Source organism: Lygodium microphyllum, chromosome 14 (assembly GCF_053477565.2).
Source record: "Lygodium microphyllum isolate KBCC chromosome 14, Lygodium_microphyllum_v1.1.10, whole genome shotgun sequence".
Lineage (NCBI taxonomy): Eukaryota > Viridiplantae > Streptophyta > Polypodiopsida > Schizaeales > Lygodiaceae > Lygodium > Lygodium microphyllum.
The window spans coordinates 24029553-24043691 of record NC_141148.1 but is presented as its reverse complement, the minus strand read 5'-3'; positions in this window follow the sequence as shown (position 1 = coordinate 24043691).

Below are 14139 nucleotides of genomic sequence, written 5' to 3'. Positions count from 1 at the left end.
AGGATAGAATCCTCAGCAAACTAACGCACCCTCTCTAGAAAAACAAACAACAAAAATGAAAAATACAAAAGATAGATTGTGCACAAGAGAACCCTCCCAATAGCCCAAGACTAGCTAATTTTAGGTCAAGAGCACCACACATTTCTACTTTTGTCATTTTTTAGCTTACTTTTGCATCATTTGCTTAAATAACCAAGCATTCGCCTAAAAAGTAATCCACAAATACTAGAATCAAGGTGTCGATCACAAATACGACCTTGCAACATCTCATGACTCTCTTGGAGCAACCCATGACCATAAATTGCAAACCATTACTCTCTTGATTATGCCCACAATCTATTTGGGTAAAGTCCAATGGCCAATAGTTGGGGGGGGACACCCCTTATATATTACACATTGTGCATTCATATACAAGTGAAAATAACAAAGAATAAGGGTACCGTTCATTTTTTACCCATATAGCCCTCTTCTGTTCTTTTCTCTCTCAACCCTCTTACACTCCATAGCTTCTACCTTGCATCTCACAATTGCTTCCCTCTCAATTGGTATTAAGGTAACATTTGGTGTTTGTGGGAGCTTATCCTTGGAGCAAGGAGCACAAGAAGTGAAGCTTTATGACAAAGGTTGAGGATCTTGTTGGGGGTTAAAGGTTGCATGTGCCTGGCCCCCTACGTTTAGTTGTGCTTACCACTTGCACACATATACCCTACATGTAGCAGCCACGTGTCACTATCACTTTTTAAAAAATTCTTTCTATGATAACAAAATAAGGAAATGTAGGTCACACGTTGTGACTATTAGAGTTCCCAGTTACCATCTTGCTCTTTCTTGCTTGAATCTCCATAGCTCTTACATCTTCTTGCTTTTTCTTGTGCTCTCATATGTTGCTCCACCTTTCAATTGGTATCAGAGTGAGCATTTAGAAGCTTCACTAACATTTACCTTAGCCTAGGTAGTAAGCTTTATTCTTAGCTTCCATGGCAGCCACTCATTGAGGTATGCATTAGTCCCATTACTCCCAAATGAGCTCCCCACCTTCTCAACCCATTTCTCAACCTTCCCCAAGTTAATGTTCTTCTAATCCTTATTAGCTTGAAGGCTTAGTCTCTCTCTACTAATTGATTTCATGAAATAATTAGGATAGTACCTAACCAACGTCCCCAGTTATCTTAACTTGAGTTTTTATCGCAAAAAAATTTCCTCTCGAAAGACAAAAGTTAACTTTGATTTATGAAAAACTTTTTAATCAATCATTTCATCAATGCAATATAAATGTCCAATTTATTTTGAAAATTCTAAGCATAAACTAGGTACTATCATGGAACAGGTTATTCTATTGGAATTTTCTCTTAAGCACCTATGTCTTTTTGTCTATCTACTTGATTGTCCACAAGGATCCTAGAACTTAAGTAGTTGTATCCTAATTCACTATCATTTTCTAACTTATATCTCTATTATTATTGTATCAAAAATACTTTTTTTTTTAAAATACAAGGGGGACACTTAGACTTGAATTGATGTGATGGGAATATCACTTGTATGTGCTACTTCTCATTTAGCTCTAGCACTCCTTCATGTTGGGGCCATCTTGTGCATGCTAGTTCTCCTAGCATGTCCCTCTTTGCTTCTCCTTTGGGCCTTATTAGTCTTCTAAGGCTTATGCATCCTCGACAAATAAGCTCAAAGGAAGTATAGAGTCTGGTTGAGCAAATAATAAAATCCATTGAGATTTGTTCCCAAGCTGAGTTAGGAATAGGTAAAGGTATTAGCAAACCATATTTCTTAGCATGATGGCTTTTAATGCATTGGCAAACAAAACATTCAGAAACAAAGGCAGAAACATCTTGATTCATGAGAGGCCAATAAAAATCTTCTTGCAAATTATGGTGAGCAGATTCAATGCCACGATGACCCATATAAGATGGATCGTGAACTTCTTGGAGAACAAAATGACGAAAGGGGTGAGTAACACACAAACGTCTCTCATAAAAGAGGAATCCATTGGTTTTGAGACAAATTCAATCCTTACTCCGAGGCTATGAAACTTCATCAACCCACCATTAAAAAAATGGTTCTTTCTTGCCTATTCCAGCTTATCATTTTGCCAAAAATCTGCTCTTTATTTTAGTGTTTACATGCCAAAATTTTGTTACCACGGGTGAACATCTCTACAAGGCATCTTTATTATTTGAATATCTTCATCAAGCCATCCGCAAGCAACATGTCTCATGAAGGGCTATCCAGCATGCAAATTTTGATTTCACATCACCACTTCCTAAACCAACCATGGAGCAATGTATGGATTTATTAGCCATGCAACTAGAAGAAGAGCGCCAACACATCGAACCCAACTGGAGCAAGAGTTATGATATCTCAAGTATCAATCATCCCGAAATTCCTCTCCTAACAACACTATGGTCCGTACCATCAATGCCACCCTTGAAGTGCAATCCATCTACAAAGAGGTGAAGATAAGTAAACGTACATTTAAATGTAATACTTACGATGGTATTAAAGATGGTCGTAAGGTTCTCTCTTGGCTAAGTCAATTTGACTCATATTTTAATAATCAAAGTTATGTTGAAAATGATAAAATCAAGTGTGCTTCACATTATTTTATTGATAAAGCTTCCTTATGGTAGGATGTCACACGCAAGAGCACTAATCATCCTCTTATCTGGGAAGCCTTCTATAAGAGGATTCTCACTAATTTTCTTCCTGTCCAATTCAAGCATCTTGTGCAACAACAATGGAATATCTTTATACAATGAAAGTGAGAGACCATTCCTTAGTACACCAAAAGATTTTGAAATATTTTGCTGCAACTTCAAATGATCGAGCCTATAGTTGAATCCACTTTTAAAAGGAAGTATATATGTCTCGTCTTCTTTCATTTTTCCAAGTTGAAGTCAACATGTTTAAACCCAACACATTGGGCAAGGCTATCTCTTTAGTGCATGATGATGCCAAAAAGAAACAAACTAAAGATCTGCGATAACTTTCAGCTTCCACAAGAAATAATATGGGTAACAATAACTCTTGTTTAATTCTTTTTGTGCTTTCAACTTTCAATTTGGAAAGAACCATCATAATCGCCAACCTTGGATGCATAATCTTTATAATAATATAGGCTAGCCTACTTCAAATTCTAATCCCAAGATTTCTCGTCTACCTTCTAATCTGCCTAAATCATCTAAACCTAAAAATATTAATCCAAGTGTCTCAAATACCAATTCCAAGAATGTAATTTGTTATAAATATAATCACTTTAGCCATATTGTGAGTTGTTGTTCTATAGGGCAACACTCGTAATTAGAAAAATCCTACTACACATTTAAATTATCTCGGAGTTGACGAAGCAATTGAAGACCTTGAAGTGATGTCTGATTTTGATGAATCCATACTTAAAGGAGAAAACTCTAATGATATTGACAAAATTGCTGGTAAAATTTATACCCGTGCTTTATTGAAAATGAGATGTAAAATCCAGAATAATGAAATGACTGCTTTGCATGATGATGGAAGTACGCATGACTTTGTTTCGAAAAAGGTAATTAGAAAATTGCAACTTGAAACTGTTTCGTTCACTTATAGAATTAAGGTTGCATTTTCAAGGCAATGATACAATGGAACTAAAGAAGTACATCAATTAGAAATTTGCATTAGACCATATAAAGAAAAACTAAATTTCTAATAGTACCACTACGATTTGCTGCTTAATTTTAGGTATGCCTTGATGACATCAGTTTAAATCCTAATATTGATTATGACACACATTCGATGCATATTCAACATGAAGGTAAAATTCTTTTTCTTGAAGAACTAACAGACACAAAGCTATACCCATTAATTAGTCACAATCAGGCAAAGCATGCCATTCAAAAATAATCTAAAGATTTTCTCATATTAATTAATGAAGTTGAAGTTGCCAAGTCTAAGTTAACCATAAGATAACAAAATTTTATTGACAAATTTTCTAATTGTTTTTCTTTTGATTTGCCTCTTCAACTTCCTCCATCACGACCCGAGGATCACCAATTTGACCTTCTACTTGGTAGTCAACCTCCTTGTAAAGCTCCCTAATACCATAATCAGGTAGAACAAAAAGAAATCTAAAAACAAGTTGAAGAACTATTAAATAGAAAGTTAATTCAACCTGGCAGTTCACCTTTTGAAGCTCTCGTTCTTTTAGTAAAGAAAAAGAATCAAACCTATCGTACGCGCATAGACTATATAACTCTAAATAAAATTACTATTAAACATCAATATCCAATTCCTCATGTGGATGATCTGTTAGACAAATTTCAAGGTGGTACTATGTTTAGAAAGATTGACCTTAAGTCCAGCTATCATCAAGTATGCATGATTACCCCTGACATTTATAAAACTACTTTTAGGACCTAATTTAGCCATTATGAATTTTTAGTAATGTCCTTTGATCTTACTAATGCACCTACCACTTTTAGTGGGATGATGAATCGAATATTTTTAAATTTTTAGCATTGTATTATTTTCTTTTTCAACGATATCCTTGTTTTAAGTAAAATTGAAAAGAAATATGAACATAATTTATCTTTAGTCTTTAGTATCCCCTCTTGAAAATTGAAAGTTAATAGTGATTTAGGCTTATCAGAGAAGTTGCCAAGTGACTTGATGTAAAAGAGGCTGAAGTAGATTAAGTAGGCAAAGATTAAGCAAGGCTTTAAGCCTTAATTTTTTTTTTAAATTTAGAGAACAAGAATATGGTGTTGATCTGATTGCGATGGCCAAAAAACAAGCCCCTTCCCCCCCACGAATTGCAAATAGAAGTTTTCCAAATCTTCTTTTGGCATGTAACTCACAAAATGCTGGCGTCATTATAAAGGAGGCTGGATTTTTCAATGTTGATTTGAACAACAACATTTTTGAGTAGAGATAGAGGGGTTTGGGGTTTTAACCCTAGGGAATCTAGCCATAAAGTTAGTTTGAGCTTAAACGAACTATAGAACCCTATCACTCTAGAGAGCTTGCCTTCGCGTAAGATGATAGGCGATTAGAAACCCTATGTTAATCCCGATGCAAGGCGAAAAAAAGAAAATTCAAAAATATGGAATAATACGAAAAAAGGCAACCATGCAAAGGAATAAGATAAGAAAGGCTAAAAGCATAAGGGCGACCTTAAAGGCCAAGTCAAAGACAAAGGCGCATCTTAAAATGCAAAGGCACCACTAAAATTTTGTAAAAGAGCGCCACTCTCCCTCCTATGCAAATTTTAAAGTCTAAATGGGCATAGGTAAAGGGATAAGACAACTAGAAGGGAATAGGGAAAGAGGACCTTTGCAAGATGCTCAGTCATGTAAAAAAGGGGATGGGTGCCCAAGGGATTTAGGGCTTGTATATAAACTCAAAAAGTGAATGAGAAGGTTATTCTTTGGTGCATGACTAAAGTGGCCTCTTCTTCTTCTCTTCTTCTCTCCTTCTTGCTTGCTTGTGTGTGCTTGAGTGAGGGAGTGAGTGTGTGAGGGTGAGGGGTCTTGAAGAAGAAGTTCTCCATCATCTCCTCTCTTCTTCTTCTCTTCTATTCTCTTCTCTTGTCTCGTGCACGACTATGGAGGATAGAGCTTGCAGGTGGAGACTTGAGGTTGCTTGAGCTCGCATCTCGAATCATGGAGCTACCAGTTTGCTTAAGGGAGGAAGCTATTCATTCGGGCATCAAGGTAAGCTCATTACACCCTTGTAGAATCAAAGGCGCATTGGCTAGGTGAGAGATAGCCATTTGTGCTCACTTGAAACACTTGAAGCAATAAGTAGTCCGTGGGTCTTGGCGGATGAGTGTGAGCCCCCACTTCATTTTGGTTCCATTTGTCGGGACCTTGGATTCAATCTTGAGCACTTGCACACCTCAAATCGAGCATCAAAGAAGGGTTTCATTCCCAAATTGATGCTTGATGTAGGTAGGAGATTTGGGGTTTCTAATCTTCAAAACAAGTAAGTATTTTGGGTTTTTGATGAGTGGGAAGTAGGATAAATCATTTTAGCATTTGGACTTTGATTTTTGTTGCATTTAGAGTAGGATGGGATCGAGAGATTGAAGCAAAATGCTTTAGGATTGTTGCTGTAAAATAGGCCCAAATAGGGCACAAACAAGGGAAAATTGGAGAAAAAGAGTGCTTAAATGTGTTAATGCTACAAGGGGAGTGATTGGAGTGGTCAAGGCTGAGTTGAACAAGGGTTTAGGATCCCAGAGAGCAAGGGGAAGCTCATTTTCACCTTTAGCAAAGAGAGAGAGAGAGAGAGAGAGAGAGAGAGAGAGAGAGAGAGAGAGAGAGAGAGAGAGAGAGAGAGAGAGAGAGAGAGAGAGAGAGAGAGAGAGAGAGAGAGAGAGAGAGAGAGAGAGAGAGAGAGAGAGAGATTGAGTTTTAGGTGGGATCGATTATCTTCCACATGCGTTTTTTGTGCATACCAGGTATATAGAAACCTTCCTTTGTGCGCAGGGTCCGACTCCCAGAATCAGACACTTGGACGTCCGATTCTGGGCAATCGAATGCTTGGACTACCTTGGATTATTCGATTGGACACCACCCATCAGATTCTGAAAATCAGACCAACTAGGATTGGACAATTAGACTACCTTTTACTTATCTGATGATCGGACATTTGCCCTGTCTGATTCGGATAATTAGAAAGCCTACAATCAGACATCTCCAAAATTGGATTCGAACGCTCAGCCATCGGCCACTCGTATAGATGATAGTTAGACCGGTTCAAATCAGACACATCACAATGGGACGCTAGAATTGGATGAGTTTGAGAATCGAATGCGCAAAAATTGGATGGTCGAAAATTGGACATTCAATTTTGGGGATCGGACACCAAAAAATCGGACATTGTAGAATCGGACCAAAAATCCGACAGGAGAGAAATTGAAAAATTCAGCGCATCTGAGATGAAGCAGAACACCTCTCGCAATAAGGGAAGACTCTAAAAGCCTTAAGGGCACAATTGACCTTAGAAATCGTAGTCGAACGGCTAGACACGACCACTGACAGAGTCACATTAGCTTTTAGTCCCTCTTGGAGTCATAAACTGACATGCATGCTCCAATTGACCTTGATCAAGTTGAATAACATAGCACAGACCCTAGAGACTAGTGAGAGCGACCAGTGATTGAGCCTAAAGCCCTATTCGATCGAGAGCATAGATCAAAATGCGGAAGCTGCATTTATCATCTCGTGTTTGCACCTGCATTGTTTTCTGTTTGCACCTGCATTGTTTTCAACACTTGAAATGCACTTGAAAAAAAATTGAAAGCCTAATTTCACACAGTGCTGCACAGAAAAGAGCACTACACACATGCTGAGTGAATGTAAATTGAAGATTGTCTGTAAATAAGAAGGAACACACTCAGACTTAATGAACAAAATGAACCCACCAATAGGAGATGACCTTGAAACTTAGACGGGTGATCACGAACCCCAATTGGTAGGTCCAAGTGAGAGACACAACACGGAAATCTAGCCACATAGAATGATCGACACCATTGGGAGCATGACACTACCCGACTTGATCAACCTCATCAACAACTTGGTGAAGCAAGAGACCACAGATATGGTAGAAACCAATACAAACTGTGGAAACAAACAGCTCGACTTGGGGGATTTCCCAATCAAAATCCAGTAGATGGTGAATAAATATGATGTGCAAACCAAGCTGTGGACCACCATGGTAGACCGGCAGAAGACATCATAACAGACCTTGAGGAGGAAAGAAAGCTAGCCGGAAAGCTTAGCAAAGCATAGTGGTATACAACCAACAATATGAGCAGACTAGAAGATTGTGGCAGGACATAAAAATGCAAGAAGTCCAGTGCCCGCGTGCTAGCTGTAGCAAATAGAAATCGAAAAAGACCGACACAAAGAGGGAAAGAGCGCTAGAGGTAGATTTAATGCTGAGCAAGCTTCTCATGAAGTGACTAATAGATAACACATCGACAGAATAAAGTGCAGCAGCACTAGCAAGGTTATTGCTTGTTGGATTAGGAGTTACCTAGGGCTCCAAGAGCCAATCGAAAATCCTCGTAGTTGTGAAATAGCTAGACAAATACCAACCAAGCAATAACCTGCATAGTTTCATAGAGTAGTTTGAGCAAGTCTGTGAGGCTAACGAACTCACCATTCTTGCTCAACACTCGTAAGCTTTTGGCCTATGCTTGGGTGATAAGGGTAGGACGTGGTATACTAGCTTAGACGTTGTGGAGTGCAACAATTTCAATAATCTCAAGAGTCTCTTCATCATTAAGAGATTCTTGGAGGCTAGGTACTTAGATAATCTATGATTGTCAAGCAGAGGGATCAAGAGGACATCAGGGACTATGTTACTCATGTGTGAAGTCTCTATAAGAGAATCCCAACTAACAAATGACCTACTGAGAGAGCGGTGTCCACTGTGTTTATCAATGAAATATGCAGTGAGGAACTCTACAAGGCCTTGGCAGGCAACTCAAGCTTGCAGAGAGACACACTAGCTAGGGTCTTTAAAGAGGCCATACGACTGGATGACCAGCTTAAGAAGAGAAGCTCTAGGAGCTCAAATTGAGATGAAGCCAACTCTGGAACCTCAGAAAGGGAAACAACATCGAGAAAACGATCAGTCCCAAGCAACCAAGACAAAGGGAAGGGTGTCGACCAAGCTAGGAGCTAGCAGAGATGAAAATGGAGCTAGTCATACTATAAGAGATAATGAGAAGACCTCCATATCCACATGTCCAATGCATGTATTGTGGCAGAAACCACCTTTCAACTTAGTGTCAGGACCCTAGGTCCCAACCTTGTGCCAATCGCAATAGGTTCGGCCACAATGCCATGCACTAAAAATTGCTGAGGAGACTCCCATATTCACAGTATTACAACCAACCTTACCTAGGGAATAGGCCTCCAAATTTCTTTGGGAGGGAGCCCCATTGGCCCTTTTGGCACCTAACAATGCAAAGCTAGTCATTCCTAGGATGGAAATCAATCCCACACGCATACCTAAGCCACTTGTACCTTACGTAACCCATCCACCGAGCGACACTCCACCAGTCCACTATGTGGAGGAGCCGAATGATGAGGAGCCTTATGTGAATCCTTATGACTTGTATGATGAAGAGAGAAATCTAGTTCTCATGGACTATCGACCGTGTAAGTAATGGCATTAGGAAGAGGGAGAGGTAGAGGCCTAGGAGGGTAGACCCAAGAGCAGATTTCTTGTTGGACTTGTGGTCATCCAGGATACATCTCTTCACGGTGCCCCAAGAGGGAGCAAGCCAATTGCGATAAGGCTGATCTCAGATGTGCTAAGTGTGGAATCACCCACTTCTTTATGGATTGCCCTAGGCGAAAACTATCCTCTAGTTCGACAATTGTACCATCAAGTTCCATTGGGGTTGTTTGGTGTCGAAACACTCGATAGGAGGCCATGTCCATCCCGTTGCATGTTATGACCCGCGCGTAGATGAAGCAGGCTGACATATCATTGCTAGGGCCTAGTAACCTAGACGCAGCCTCAATTGGAAAGAAAAACCGTAGGTGAAAAAAGAAGAAAAGCAAAGCATCACACTGAAAACTGAGAGCACAACAATGCTACCTGTTGGAAAGAAAGTCATGGACAGTGAAGCAGAAAAATCCACTCCAAAGACTATTGAGAAAGGGAGTGCTAAGGTGGGGGATTATCCCAACCCGAAGCACTAACTCGAAGCCATAAAAAAAGTCAAGGAGTGGGTGAAAGGAGCCCAAGAATACCTAAAGGATGCAAAGCCCATATTGGAAGATGAGATCGATGATCTCTCTAGTGTAAGCATGCCAGTCTCACCCATATGACCAAGAGACACATCTGCACTGCATGTTGTGCCGCGCCTAGAGGGAGCTTGAACACTACGGGCCAACAAACTAGTCGAGGCCATTGGCCAAGGAGCACAGAATTAGGAGAGAAGCAAGCAGCTAGCAATCTTCTCACAATGCTAGTGAGCAACCCTATCACTCTGAGCCTAGGAGATCTACTTAGGTAGTATCCCATGCTCTGGTAAGAGCTAAAGCAATGGGTGGAAGGATTACTAGAGCAAATGAGAGTTGACTTATAAGACCACGACATAGTAACGCAAATACCGAGCCTGATGTTGCACTCAATGCCCAAGTGCTTGCATGCCAATGCTTTCTAGAAAGGCACATAGATACACATGGTCTTGCTGGTCCTAGCTCTATAGGTGATACCACGAGGAAAGGGATTGTAGACACGGGGATAGGAGTCAGTGTGCTTAGCCATGTAGTACTTTAGGTTTGGGGTAACCCACCTGTCCAGAATCAACATCATACTAGCTAATAGAATGAAAGTAAAGCCATTCGGAGTGCTGAAAAATTGGCCATTAAAGATTGTAGGAGTTTAGTTCTCTGTGGTCTTCATAGTCATGAAAGGAGTAGACTACAATATCCTATTAGGCAGACGTTGGATGCGCAATGTACGAATGGCCATTAAAGATTGTAGGAGTTCAGTTCTCTGTGGACTTCATAGTCATGAAAGGAGTAGACTACAATATCCTATTAGGCAGATGTTGGATGCGCAACGCACGAATCATAGAAGATTGGGGAAACGGTCTGATCTTCTTAGGCAATCAAACAGAAGCAGTAAGAGTGGAGATGGATACTTGGAAAACTACACCAGTCGACCTAGACACCATCTTAGCTATGCTAAAGGGCAACACTCAAATTAGAAAATCTTATAGGTCACTGACCAAGTATATCCCTTGCCTTGAGGATGAGTGAGATTGGATGCCTGTGCTAGCCACAATCGATTTGCCATTCTTAGATAACGATGAATATGAGCAAGCTGTTAAGGTAGTCGATAACCAAAGACACACCCTCAGTGTACTAGTCTGCATGATGGTGAGAAGCTTGTCCCAAACGACAAACAAGACCTCCATAAGATCTTAGAGCACCTAACGGACGAGTTAGTTGGTAACCCAGCCACAAATCTTAAACCACTCAAGGATCTCTTGGATGAACCCAAGTGTGACGATTGACCAAGGTGCATGATCTAAACTTGATGTACAATTGGGCCTTAGTCATCGATGACAAGAGTACGACACTAAGGGACGTGTGATTGAACAAATAAAGGGTAGACTCCAAACTGCAGAAGAAGAACATCTTCAAAATTGATAAAGGAGTCATGCGAATGGATTGCGATTGCACTTGGTTGGAGCATATAAGAGCGATTGATTATGAACGAGCGGGTCTTGCCCAACCAAGTGCCGCACTAATACTCAGAACCGAATCACCATTGGAGCTATGAACTCCAAGAGAGACTCCCTCTTCTAGGGAAGATGAAGGATTTAATTTCGAGTTGGAAGTAAGCTTATATAGTGATCCTGAGATACCTTGACCACCTAAGACCAAACACACTAAGGGAGACCTGCTAGTCCACCTAAGGCACCGAAGGTTGAAGGAGGAAAGAAGGAAACAATCTAGGGATTTGCAAGCTGAGGAGCAGAGGAAGTTGCAAGACTTGTCGAAACGATTCACAAGATTTAAGAAAGGCGATAAGGCAGTGATCTTGCTAGGAGCCAAAAGACAAGGGCAAGGGAGTGAGCCTATAGAAGGATTCGCCAAAGTCAAGGAGGTCCAACTAGCTAAGGAAGGGGAAATGCCTTGACTTGCATTCATAGCCAATGACTTGAGTGAGCAAGAAGAAGCGAGTCTCATTACTCTCTTACGAGAGTACATAGATGTATTCACTTGGTCCCTCAATGAGCTAAAAGGGGTAGACCCAAATGTAGTGACTCATTAACATCCTAATGACACCCAATGCAATGCCGGTCAAGCAGTGACCATATCCAATGAATCCCAAAGACGCTCATGTTGTCAAAGAGGAAATTGATAAGCTATTGAGAGTAGGATTCATTTATGAAATTGAGCACACGGATTGGGTTTTTCCCATCATAATCATACTAAAAAAGAATGGAAAGATCAGAGTGTGCATCAATTATAAGAAGGTTAACGCTGCTATTAAGAGAGACAATTATTCGTTGTCATACACTGAGCATATGCTTGAGAGGGTAGCTGGTAAAGAGGCCTATAGTTTCTTGGACGACTTCTTTGGATACAATCAGGTGCAAGAGCATCATGATGATAGGCACAAGACCCCATTCGCTACCAAGTGGGGCATCTTTGCCTACATAGTCATGCCCTTCGGGTTGATGAACACATCAGCCACATTCCAGAGGCTCATGTGTACTATTTTCAAAGACATGCTCAGGCGAGAGTTAGAAGTATTCATTGATGATTTATGTGTTGACTCTAATTGGAAGGAACACCTAGACAAGCTCTGAGCAGACTTTGAAAGATGTAGACTGTATCGTCTCTTGTTGAACCCCTTGAAGTGCCAATTCTGGGTAAAGCATGGATGCATCCTAGGGTACGTGGTGTTAAAGAATGGAATTGCTACCGACTTCTCAAAAGTTAGGGTTATCTTTGATCTTTCATCACCGACCGATTACAAGGGAGTTCAGTGCTTCCTAAGCCATACACGGTACTATCGATGATTTGTGTTGAACTATGTATTAATTGCTAGAACTCTATACAAAGTGCTAATAATATTTGAATGGACCGAGGAATGCCAATGCACATATGAGAAGTTGAAGAAGGATCTAACTATAGCACCAATCCTAAGCCTAAGACTGGACCATAACCTTCCACGTTCACATTGAGTCCTTGAAGTTTGCCTTGGAAGCTGTGTTGTGCCAACCAAGTGAACACAATTTAGACTATCTAGTGAGCTTTGCTAGCAGACAACTCATGGATACTGAAATGAACTACTCCACTACAGAGAGGGAAGGATTAGCCATGGCGTTTGTTGTAAGAAAATTTTGGCATTACCTTTTGGTTGCACCTTTTATCTTCTTTGTTGACAATCAAGCAATGCTTTATCTTGTTAACAAACCCTGTGCTACGGGATGCATTGCTTGATGGTTTCTTTTGCTTCTAGAGTTTGACTTCTCTGTGGTTGTATGCAAAGGAAAGCAGCACTACATGGCCGACCATATGTTTCGCATACCCACGAGAGAAGTTGCTGGGGAACAGGGCATCATAGACGACTTGGTTGATACACATCTGTTTAACTTGTCTAGCGAAAGGGACTTGTTTAGAGCTGACTTGATGCCATATTAGGTAGACAACATAGTCCAAGTGCTTAAGCACGAACTACATGAAAGATCCATTGAGAAGGCCTGACTTAGGCAACTCATCCTTAAAATACAACCATATCAATTTTGATAGCAGGGCAACTCTATGGGTTAGGGCAAGACGGCTTGTTGCATAGATGCATCTGTGAACATGAGATGCATGATGTACTTGTAAAAGCACATGACGGAATTGCAAAGGAGGGCACTTTAGCAAAGACACAACAATGCGCAAGGTGCCGCAATCTCAACTGTGTTGGCTTACTCTTTTTTGAGATGCAACACAATTTGTAAAGCACTGAGACGAGTGCCAACGAACCAAGGCAAGGACAAAATGAAGCTAAGTCCAATCATTGCAAGACAACCATTCGAGAAATGGAAAATTGACTTCATTGGGCCAATTAGCCCTACGGCACAATATTCACAGGCTAAGCACATCATCATTGCTACTATAGACTATCTCACAAAGTGGGCAGAAGCACGAGCCACAAGGAAAAATGACGCTAGAACCATTGTTAAGTTCCTTTGGGAGCAGGTGATCTCACGATTCAGTTGCCCCATTGAACTAGTTAGTGATCAAGGCATACATGAGGGAGTGGATTTTAATATCTTAACTCACGATAATTGGACTCAAATTGGCCGCCCAAAACTACAACCTACAAATGCCAAACTTAGCCCATTTAGAGCTCGATCGTATGCCCTTTCAGGAAAGTGCAAAGCCGTAGTCTCTATCAAGTCTAACAGCATGCTCATACTTTCTTATATGTTGCTGAATACAAAAGATGCTGGTAAGGAATCACTGTTAGGATGCTCATTTAAAAAGCAAGCACATTGTAATGTCGACTACGAGTCTTAGGGTATTCACCTTGCTATTGGCAATGTACAAATAGTCATGGCTTTTAGTAGGGGTAGTGCGGCTTCATTAGAGCCTACGAGGTCACCTGTAGAGAAAC